The sequence below is a fragment of the Drosophila novamexicana genome, unplaced genomic scaffold, assembly GCF_003285875.2.
Source record: "Drosophila novamexicana strain 15010-1031.04,08,12 unplaced genomic scaffold, DnovRS2.1 tig00002092-arrow-arrow-pilon, whole genome shotgun sequence".
Taxonomy (NCBI): Eukaryota; Metazoa; Arthropoda; class Insecta; order Diptera; family Drosophilidae; genus Drosophila; species Drosophila novamexicana.
In genome coordinates, this window is record NW_020824938.1 from 17,501 (window position 1) to 30,000 (window position 12,500).

At 40.5% G+C, this 12,500-nt stretch overlaps 1 non-coding gene and 1 pseudogene across 1 annotated transcript in view; both read right to left on the minus strand.

Annotated features, from left to right (window-relative positions):
• Nucleotides 1-2,863: 2,863 nt before the first annotated feature.
• LOC115768929 lies at nt 2,864-12,095 on the minus strand (annotated as a pseudogene).
• Nucleotides 12,096-12,457: 362 nt separating this feature from the next.
• Nucleotides 12,458-12,500, minus strand: part of LOC115768931 — a 179-nt gene continuing 136 nt past the window's right edge. Inside the window, exon 1 of the ribosomal RNA XR_004018631.1 lies at nt 12,458-12,500. This exon is cut by the window's right edge and continues 136 nt beyond it. This is a non-coding gene — a ribosomal RNA (5.8S ribosomal RNA).

Here is a 12,500-nt window from a genome sequence, read left to right on the forward strand (position 1 = left end):
ATTCTTTTTATTTTAATATAATTGACTTATGCCGGCAAGGCAACACTCCACAGTCATATGAATTTACCATATTTAAAATTTTTCATATGACATGCCTTGCTCGACACCACTCCCTATATAGGTTTTTTGACATGTCATCTATAATGGCGATATTTTTTCCAAATGCTACCATTCACCTTAAGGTCATCATGTACTAATTTAATAATACATTTATATAACTTCATTATTCTTTTTATTTTAATATAATTGACTTATACCGGCAAGGCAACACTCCACAGTCATATGAATTTACCATATTTAAAATTTTTCTTATGACATGCCTTGCTCGACACCACTCCCTATATAGGTTTTTTGACACATCATCTATAATGGCGATATTTTTTCCAAATGCTACCATTCACCTTAAGGTCATCATGTACTAATTTAATAATACATTTATATAACTTCATTATTCTTTTTATTTGAACATAATTGACTTATGCCGGCAAGGCAACACTCCACAGTCATATGAATTTACCGTATTTAAAATTTTTCATATGACATGCCTTGCTTGACACCACTCCCTATATAGGTTTTTTGACACGTCATCTATAATGGCGATATTTTTTCCAAATGCTACCATTCACCTTAAGGTCATCATGTACTAATTTAATAATACATTTATATAACTTAATTATTCTTTTTATTTTAACATAATTGACTTATGCCGGCAAGGCAACACTCCACAGTCATATGAATTTACCGTATTTAAAATTTTTCATATGACATGCCTTGCTTGACACCACTCCCTATATAGGTTTTTTGACACGTCATCTTTAATGGCGATATTTTTTCCAAATGCTACCATTCACCTTAAGGTCATCATGTACTAATTTAATAATACATTTATATAACTTCATTATTCTTTTTATTTTAACATAATTGACTTATGCCGGCAAGGCAACACTCCGCATTCATATGAATTTACCGTATTTAAAATTTTTCATATGACATGCCTTGCTCGACACCACTCCCTATATAGGTTTTTGACACGTCATCTTTAATGGCGCTATTTTTTCCAAATGCTACCATTCACCGTATATTTTTCATGTACTTATTTTATAATAATTCATATTATTTTCATATAATATAAGTTGATAAAGATTATATATAATATATATAAAGATTAATATTAATAATCGCTTACAATATATAAAAATTTCATAATCACAATTATTATCCAATGTGCAATTAACTCTTGTGTATTTTTATATAGTTTAGAAATGTCATTGTTATTTTATTATTATTATATATAGTTTAATGTTGTTTTAGTTACAATTCAATTATGTATGTTAATATAGAATAGTCTTCAATTTTTGTATAAGTAATATTTAGAAATATTTCTTCATCCAGCAATTTCTTTATCACCTTTATAAAATTAAATTTTGTTTTAGAAGAGGCTGATTTCCATCCGCCAATTTCATATTTTCATTATATATATTTTAACATTGCATTATTTATTGTATATATATTTTGTTCTATGTTATATGCTTTCCTCAAAAATAATTGAAGTTTTAATACTGGTACCAATTTTATATATTTTCGTTTATCCAAAAATTTAAAAATATTGTATATGACTGAATGACATTTTATAGATCTCTATACTCCCCCTTATAATTGAAGCTTAAATTTAGTTATTGTGTATATATATATTTCATATATTCCATCCGTCAATTCCATATTTTCATATATATATATATATATATATATATATCAATATTGCCTTAAGTATTGTATACATATATATTGTTTTATCATATATGCTTTCCTCAATAATAATTGAAGTTTTAATTGATGTATTGTTGTGTAAATATATTTTTCATATATTCCATCCGTCCATTCCATATTTTCATATATTTTATATATATCAATATTGCCTTAAGTATTGTATACATATATATTGTTTTATCTTATATGCTTTCCTCAATAATAATTGATGTTTTTAATTCATGTATTGTTCATATATATTTTTCATATATTCCATCCGTCAATTCCATATTTTCATATATATATATATCAATATTGCCTTAAGAATTGTATATATATATATATATTTTTCTGTCTTATATGCTTTCCTCAATAATAATTGAAGTCTTAATTCATGTATTGTTGTGTATATATATTTTTCATATATTCCATCCGTCAATTCCATATATTCATATATATATCAATATTGCCTTAAGTATTGTATATATATATATTGTTCTATCTTATATGCTTTCCTCAATAATAATTAAAGTTTTTATATTTAGGTATTGTGTATATATATGTTTCATATATTCCATCCGTCAATTCCATATTTTCATATATATATATATATCAATATTGCCTTAAGTATTGTATATATATATATATATTTTTCTGTCTTATATGCTTTCCTCAATAATAATTGAAGTCTTAATTCATGTATTGTTGTGTATATATATTTTTCATATATTCCATCCGTCAATTCCATATATTCATATATATATCAATATTGCCTTAAGTATTGTATATATATATATTGTTCTATCTTATATGCTTTCCTCAATAATAATTAAAGTTTTTATATTTAGGTATTGTGTATATATATGTTTCATATATTCCATCCGTCAATTCCATATTTTCATATATATATATATATCAATATTGCCTTAAGTATTGTATATATTGTATATATATTATTCAATGTTAAATATTAAATATTTGAGAGCAACATAGATGAACTTTCGTACAGTAGGCATACATACATAAAAAAATATATAACAACTATAAATTGATAATATATTTTAAGCGAATGTATAACCCATTTATACGAATTATGTTCGTCTAGTGTTGCTTTTTATCGAATCATCAAGCAAAGGATAAGCTTCAGTGGATCGCAGTATGGCAGCTGCTCAACCACTTACAACACCTTGCCTGTTACAAAAGTCGTTTACAATTGATTCTAGGCTTTGTCATTGTATTAAATAATGTTTTAAAATATAACTAGCGCGGCATCAGGTGATCGAAGATCCTCCCAATTTACTATGTTATAAATAACATTGGCATCACATCCATTGTCGTTAATAAAATAAATTAAAAACTTTTAATGGTTTAGAAGCCATACAATGCAAATTGCCCCTTATTTATCATTGCAGTCCAGCACGGATACGACCTTAGAGGCGTTCAGGCATAATCCAACGGACGTAGCGTCATACCACTGTTCGCTCGAACAAGTATTGTGCCATTGGTCCGTACCTGCGGTTCCTCTCGTACTACGCAGGAATGCTGTCGCAACAACGTTTTGTCATTAGTAGGGTAAAACTAACCTGTCTCACGACGGTCTAAACCCAGCTCACGTTCCCTTGCATGGGTGAACAATCCAACGCTTGGTGAATTTTGCTTCACAATGATAGGAAGAGCCGACATCGAAGGATCAAAAAGCGACGTCGCTATGAACGCTTGGCCGCCACAAGCCAGTTATCCCTATGGTAACTTTTCTGACACCTCTTGTTAAAAACTCTTTAAACCAAAAGGATCGATAGGCCGAGCTTTTGCTGTCCCTGTGTGTACTGAACACCGAGATCAAGTCAGCATTTGCCCTTTTGCTCTATGTGTGGTTTCTGTCCGCACTGAGCTGGCCTTGGGACACCTCCGTTATTATTTGAGAGATGTACCGCCCCAGTCAAACTCCCTACCTGGCAATGTCCTTGAATTGGATCATACCTGAGTAATTGGAGTTATACCAAATTTTTAAATCAATAATACATAAATGCATTCTCTCATTAAAGAATTTGTTTGCGATTATATAACAAACTCGTGATACTTTGATCAAGAAGCTTGCATCAAAACCCAATACCATAAGACATAATAATTATATCCGTATAATGGCTAGGAAATGATACACGTTCCATTTAATCAAGTAAGTAAGGAAACAATAAGAGTAGTGGTATTTCATTGTCGATACCAAACCGAAGTCTAATATCTCCCACTTATTCTACACCTCTTATGTCTCCTTACACTGCCAGATTAGAGTCAAGCTCAAAAGGGTCTTCTTTCCCCGCTAATTATTCCAAGCCCGTTCCCTTGGCTGTGGTTTCGCTAGATAGTAGATAGGGACATGAAAGTCAGTGGGCTTAACGTGAGCACCTGCCACGATGGCTTAATCTCACGGTTCCTAGTATAGGATTAATTCAAGCGTCAATCACCGCCCCCTTGGAACAATTCCGCAGGTACCAATTAAAGACACGACTGTTTGGTTGTGACTTCTACCTTGGTTTGGCACGAGGACTATCTAAGCCTCTTCCGAAATCTGGATTACGGAACCCGGTTGTATAACGCAACTCCACGTCGAGCAAGCTCTACCCGCATTTGGGTGTTAAACCACAACCACCACGATACTCCCCGAAGGGCCGCACCAACTAACCAGGACGGAACAAGTTCCGTGGGCTCCTGGTTACCCGTGGTACCAGATTAAAGACCTCTGGTCAGGCCTCGTACCAGAAGGGCACTTCCAATTTAAACTCCAAAACAGTTAAGGGTTGGTGGCCCCAGACAACACAATGTTCAACAAAATGCCCATTCAGACACACCCCCACGTTCGTACCCCACCATTCGTACCCCCACATTCGTACATCTACCATCCATCTTCATTCATACAATTCCTTCCTGCAATTGCAAACGTCGCCTGGAAAATGCAGCTCTCGCAAACTCACTCATTCTTCTAACCCTATCACTAGTGGAGAGTGATTGACTTACGTCAAACCCGCCACTAACCTCACTTATACCCATCCCCCTCAGATCTCGAAGATCTGCATACCTTGTGCACTCACAGAGAACATGCTCCCATGTCTCAGCAGCCGAGCCACAACGGCATTCTGGACTGTCATAAAGGCTCCTCGAATGCAAGAATGCATTGAGGGAACCGTGACCAGTCAACAGGAATCCAAGACTCAGGCCGAACCCAAAGTCTGGTCGGCTGCCGGCAAATGTAACCTCCCGTATAAACCGATGAGTGACACGCCCATTCACGCTTGTGTCCCATCTGACTTGCCAGTCAGACAGAACACACTCTTCCACCAATCTCTTGCATTCACTAAGCCCTAAACTCTCCACATCCCTATCTGCTAGCCAATCATTCTGCAGCAATGGCAGCCGCCTCTTGATCCTGTATATCAAGGCTCGACGCCTGATCTCCAAGTCAAGAGGGGCTACTCCTAACAGTACCTGCATTGCCTCCGTAGAGACAGTGCGGCACACAGGCAAACAACCTAACAGAAGCACTCTCTGGCAAGCCAGCACTTTCTTTCTGCCAACCACAGTCGTGACCGCCTTGCACCATACAGACGATCCATATGCTGCACATGCAGCAAACAGACCCTCATAGATGGTGCGGACAGCACGTCTGCTTAGGCCCCAATCAGTCCTCAAAATACGACGCACTTGCCCCACCAAACCAAGTAGCCGGGCCTTGAGACCAGCGATATGAGGAGTGAAACACATCCTCTCGCCGAAGGTTATGCCGAGGTATTTCACCTCAGACGCATACCTCACATTCACTCCATTCAGTCTGACAATGGGTGGCCGACTAGCTGCCAATCTGCCCTTGAGCAGCATTGACACTGTCTTGTCCATTGCAAGACTGACCCCAACACTTTCACCCCACTCATACACAGTGCGCAAGCACATACCCGCATTCGTTTCGATCTCAAGACGCGACCGACCCTCAATCAAGACGAGCAGATCGTCCGCATACGCACAACACTTACACATCTGCTCGAGCTGCACTAGCAAGGGGTCCATCATGAGGTTCCAAATGAATGGGCCACAGATAGATCCCTGCGGACAGCCACGAACCACATCCACGCTCACACATTCACTCCGCCCTACAGCACACGCACGTCTGCCAGAGAAATAGCTCTTCCAGAGAGCTAATTCTCGGCACCCGCATTCATCCAACCTTCTCAAAACACTCGCCCAACTCAGGTAGTCGAAAGCACCTTTAAAATCAACAAAGATGCCCAAGACATACGTGGAGCTGCTAGCCTCAACAGAGTCACTAACATACCTCCACGCATCCTCAACACATCTGCCCTGCCTAAAACCAAATTGCCTGTCAGACATTTGGTCACTCATTCTCTCCTGAAGCCTTTCTACCATAATCCTTTCCAGAACTTTTCCAAGAACCGGAAGAAGACTGATGCCCCGAAAAGATCTAGGATTGCTCCTGATCCTGTCAGGCGACTTCAGGAGCACTATCACTCTCGCACACTTCCATTCACTGGGGAAATAACCCTCATTCAGACACTTCGCATACATCGCTTTCATATATTCTGGAATTGACTTCCAGACACTTTTACACATTTCTCCAGTGAATCCATCCATACCAGGGGACTTCCTCGACTTTAACCTCGAGAAAGCCACCTCCAACTCACTATCCAGAAGCGGATCAACAGGACTAACCACACTAGGTGGTGAGTCCTGATGATCCGCTCTGGGGAAGAATTCATTCAACAAGACATTCATACAATCCCTCCATGCCGTTAACTGAACGTTACCAACACGGAGGCTACTTACATCCGTTTCCCTGCCTCTACCTCGAACTATTTTATAAGCACGACCCCAGGGGTCATCCTTATTGCGCTCCAGGAAAGAGCGCCACTCATCTTCTTTCACCTTTACAAGCATTTGCTTGTATTCATTCATACACCGACTATATTCAATCCTGAGTTGGGCTGCACCATCCGCATTGGTAGCTCTGGCCCTTTGGAATCGCTTCCGCAGAGACCGGACCATCCGCCGCTTGGTGCTCAACTGATTCGTCCACCACTTCACATGCTTGAGGTTGACCTTACGGTGCCTCTCAAACATGCGATCATTCGCATCAGTTATCCACCTATTCACACATACGACCTGCTCATCCACATTCAAATCATTAAATGCATTAAGCGGAACTTGCGTTGCCGCCTCCTGCACAATGAGCCCATGAAGGGACCAATTCACACTACAAGTGCGCCAGCGATTACCCCCAACACTTTCATTCCTTGTAATAGTGTGTGTGACAACAATCTCAATCGGATTGTGGTCACTCACACCAAGCCCACCTAGTACACACCAATGAAAAGCATACATACTCATTGCTACCGCATTCACTAGAGTAACATCAATGTCACTCTGACCCACCGGACCCGCAAACGTGTACCACTCACTGGGTTCGTTAACGACCCGAACATCCTGGGACACGGCCCACTCGGCTAGCATCTCACCCCGTGTGTGGTTCGAATACCCAGACGAATGTCTGGATACCTTACTGAACCACATGGGAGATGATGCATTCGCATCAAGACCAAGGATGACTGGTACGCTACTAACCAGTAGTAGCACCTCATCCAAGTAAGCAATGTATGGTTCGAGGGGATCCCCGAACTTACAATACATGCTTACTACAAAAATCCTGCCAAAACTGCCGCTAAGGCTCACACACACCCCCCAGTCAGTTGAACTCACCAAAGTGCATTCAATACTGACATCATTCACAATGACAGCGGAGTTGGCCCTGCTGTCAGGAAATACTCGCATACATGCGGGCAATCCCCTTACGCAACCTCCGGTCGCGTAGGGTTCCTGCAGCAGGGCAACGACGCTGCCCCTTTCACACATCATAGCCCCCACATCACACATAGCTGCATACGACCTTTGACAATTCAGCTGAAGAAATCTGCTAGACATTTTAATGTCTAGCATTCGCCCGCGCAACAATCGCCCCGTATATGGGACAGGCTAGAGACATCATCAGATGTCCCGACGGCTTCCCCTTAAAGGAGCAATTGCGGCAATTCAGTGCATTGCTGCACTGAGCCACACGGTGACCCATCTGGCCGCAGCGACGGCAAACGTCCTCTTTGGCTCTGCACTCCGCCACCTTATGGTCGAAGCCAAGGCAGCGGTAGCATCCCGGTACCAGGTCAAAACTTCTCACTCTAAACGAAAACCATTTTATGTAGCAGCGTCCGATTTCTAAAAGGGACTGCATGGCCACCACAGCACCCTCGAGGACTATATTAACTGCAACATTACCTCCCACCGCCCATGGCTTACTTGTCATCCGGACACCTTTCTTGAAGGCTTCAAGTGACATTTTGTCCTTTAAGTTCATCTCGTAAAGGTCACCCATGAACTCGTCAGGGGTGATTTGCGAGTGAACGCCCTGAACCACAACTTTCGGCCCTAATTTATCATTCACACACACTTCCAATCCCACCTCGTTGAACTTTGTGTTCTCCACAATTTTCTCACGCTCGGCGACCGATGGAGTCCGAATTAACGCACCTCCATCCCTTAGAGGTTTCACCTCATGAATCCGCACGCCAAGAGAGGGACCTACCTCCTTCACCACCTGCTCAACCACGTCCTTAGCGGTTTTGCCAGCAGCCTTGCTGCGCACAACCAAGGACCAGGTCTCGACTGGCCGAGGCATCTCCGGGGTAGACGGCGCTGCCGACCTGGGACCCCCTCTGGCGGCGTTCACCGACGAAGCCCGCGCTTGGCCGGCTGGAACATGCAAAGCATGCGAAACGCCTGCATCCCCGCAAACGGCCTCCAAGCGCCCCTGCAGCCGCTCATTCTGCGCCACAAGCGCGAACAAGAGCTGCTCATACTGCCCAGTATAATCAACTAACTTGCAAATGAGCGACCCCGTGGCTCTCTCCTTGAGTGCAAGCTGCAATAAAGCTCCCGTTATCCCCTTCATCTGCTCGACAGCTGTTCCTTTCCGCTTCCTCAAAGCCGCCGCACTTGTCGACGGCCCCTCCACGGCAGGTTCAGACACATTCACAGCGCTCGCGGCATGAGGAACGGCAAAAACCCGCTCCTCCACACTTGCACCCGCTGCTCCAGGCGAGCCATCTGCGGCTCCCGCGGGAACAGCGCTCCCCTCTCGCGCACCAACTGAGCTGACAGCGCTTTCGGAAGTTGCCTTCCTCAGGCGCTGCTTGCTCCTCCGCCTTACCTCGCTGTTCGATGACGACTCCGACAAGGCCACCTCATCATCCGACGTCATCCTACAATTTTCAAAAGTCCCCTTCTCAGCGGGCTTCTTTTTGCGTGGCGGCATCGCCCGCAGGTGTGCGCTTATCTATTTAATATATAAATAGAACGCACACACACACACACACACGTAGAAGCTGGCGGTTTCACACACACACACGAACGCCTGTTGCTCACGCAGCAACGACGTAAACAAAGCAATAAAACTTTATTGCCGATAAGCGCACAAAATGTAAACAAGATACCGTTGCTTGAAAGCACCGTTATCTTTAGATTGTTCGCGAAGCGAGCGATGAAATAAGCACGTCTGTTCCCAACGACCGTCTGAAACGAACTGAGTAGATAGGGACAGTAGGAATCTCGTTAATCCATTCATGCGCGTCACTAATTAGATGACGAGGCATTTGGCTACCTTAAGAGAGTCATAGTTACTCCCGCCGTTGACCCGCGCTTACTTGAATTTCTTCACTTTGACATTCAGAGCACTGGGCAGAAATCACATTGTGTCAACACCCGCTAGGGCCATCACAATGCTTTGTTTTAATTAGACAGTCGGATTCCCCAAGTCCGTGCCAGTTCTGAATTGATTGTTAATTGATAATCGTTATAATTTAAAAGAACTAATTGGTTGCCCAACTAGTATTCTTAAAAATTTTAGCAAGAAAGTTCCACAATTGGCTACGTAACTAAACTATCCGGGGAACAAGAAACTACCATAAATGATAGAAACTTTATTTACCCAGAACGAGCACATAAACCATGTTATTGTTTCCCAATCAAGCCCGACTATCTCAATCTTCAGAGCCAATCCTTATCCCGAAGTTACGGATCTAATTTGCCGACTTCCCTTACCTACATTATTCTATCGACTAGAGACTCTTCACCTTGGAGACCAGCTGCGGATATTGGTACGGCCTGTTGAGAAGTTTGCGTGTCCCCACCATAAATTTTCAAGGTCCGAGGAGAAAATATCGACACAACAGTATATGTCATGCTCTTCTAGCCCATCTACCATATCTCTCTGCGAAAGACTTCCATGGTAGTACGGCTATAAAACAGAAAAGAAAACTCTTCCGATACCTCTCGACGGCTTCTTTATGGTCGTTCCTGTTGCCAGGATGAGCACGAGGCCCATATTTAATAACAAACGGATACTCAACAGGTTACGGAATTGGAACCGTATTCCCTTTCGTTCAAAATTATTCAAGTGTATAAAAATCGGTTAGATGACAAATATATTTAGATTTTTCTTTACTTGAAAATTTTCGGCTTTCGCCTTGAACTTAGGACCGACTAACTCGTGATCAACCACTGTTCACACGAAACCCTTCTCCACTTCAGTCCTCCAAGGTCTCATTCGATTATTTGCTACTACCACCAAGATCTGTACCAATAGCGGCTCCATGCAGGCTTACGCCAAACACTTCTATGCACACCATTGTACCTTCCTACTCACTAAAGTTTCAAAATTTATATTACAAGTAATATAAACCATCTACTTTAGCGGTAATGTATAGGTATACAACTTAAGCGCCATCCATTTTAAGGGCTAGTTGCTTCGGCAGGTGAGTTGTTACACACTCCTTAGCGGATTTCGACTTCCATGATCACCGTCCTGCTGTTTTAAGCAACCAACGCCTTTCATGGTTTCTGTATGAGTTGTTAATTTGGGCACCGTAACATTACGTTTGGTTCATCCCACAGCGCCAGTTCTGCTTACCAAAAGTGGCCCACTGGGCACATTATATCATAACCTTAAACTTCATATCAAGAAAGTTAAGGTTCTTACCCATTTAAAGTTTGAGAATAGGTTAAGATCGTTTCGACCCTAAGGCCTCTAATCATTCGCTTTACCAGATAAGATTATTTTATACAACAGTTAAATGCACCAGCTATCCTGAGGGAAACTTCGGAAGGAACCAGCTACTAGATGGTTCGATTGGTCTTTCGCCCCTATACTCAATTCTGACAATCGATTTGCACGTCAGAACTGTTTCGGTCTTCCATCAGGGTTTCCCCTGACTTCAACCTGATCAAGTATAGTTCACCATCTTTCGGGTCACAGCATATATGCTCAAGGTACGTTCCAGTTAGAGGCATAAATAATATAAATATTATTATACATAACTATATAGAGCGCCCCGGGATTGCGTTAATTAACTATAAATAGTTAAAAAACTAATCCCATTAATAGTCAAGTTAATTACGCTATTAGGTTTATATCCCAATAACTTGCACATATGTTAGACTCCTTGGTCCGTGTTTCAAGACGGGTCCCGAAGGTATCCTGAATCTTTCGCATTGTTAATCATACAAATGCATATAATAAACACAAATATCAATGATAATTATGCCATTATATAATTCCGAAAAATTAACGCACTGTAATCATATAAATCTATCAGCACTTTATCAAATTTATATCTTTTATTTTATGTTAAAATGCAAGCATATAATTCAAATAAGCAATCAGACATAATTTTATGATAAATATTTATGCTAATAGATTACAATGTCCTTATATGGAAAAAATGCACACTATTATTATAATATTGTTTAAAATATTACAATTCTAATGATGAATTTTCCATAACGGATATTCAGGTTCATCGGGCTTAACCTCTAAGCAGTTTCACGTACTATTTAACTCTCTATTCAGAGTTCTTTTCAACTTTCCCTCACGGTACTTGTTTACTATCGGTCTCATGGTTATATTTAGTTTTAGATGGAGTTTACCACCCACTTAGTGCTGCACTATCAAGCAACACGACTCTTTGGAAACACCATCTAGTAATCATTAACGTTATACGGGCCTGGCACCCTCTATGGGTAAATGGCCTCATTTAAGAAGGACTTAAATCGTTAACTTCTCATACTAGAATATTGATGTTCCGTACACTGCATCTCACATTTGCCATATAGACAAAGTGACTTAGTGCTGAACTGATTTCTTTTCGCTCGCCGCTACTAAGAAAATCCTTGTTAGTTTCTTTTCCTCCCCTAATTAATATGCTTAAATTCAGGGGGTAGTCCCATATGAGTTGAGGTTGTATAAAACAATGTTAATTGAACATTATTTATTGTTCAATATAATGGGTAATACTTTTGTTCTGAAGTTCCATAAATTTTACAAGAATTCTTTTATCACACATCATTAATAAGAGACAATTCTAGATGAAGGAAAAATGTATTTTTCTTTTATGCTAGACATTCCTCAGTATTATTTGATTTGAAAAAAGAAAATATAATTCTTCAGTTTTCTCATACAAAATATACAATGAGTAGTACATCCATATATATATTAATATTATGAATATATTATGCATATCAGGGACACACATAATCTATCCAATAATATACCATATGCTTAAAACTTCGAAAAATTTTAAACAACTTAATTAGCAAAGTCTTACAACCCTCAACCATATGTAGTCCAAGCAGCACTATAAAATTAA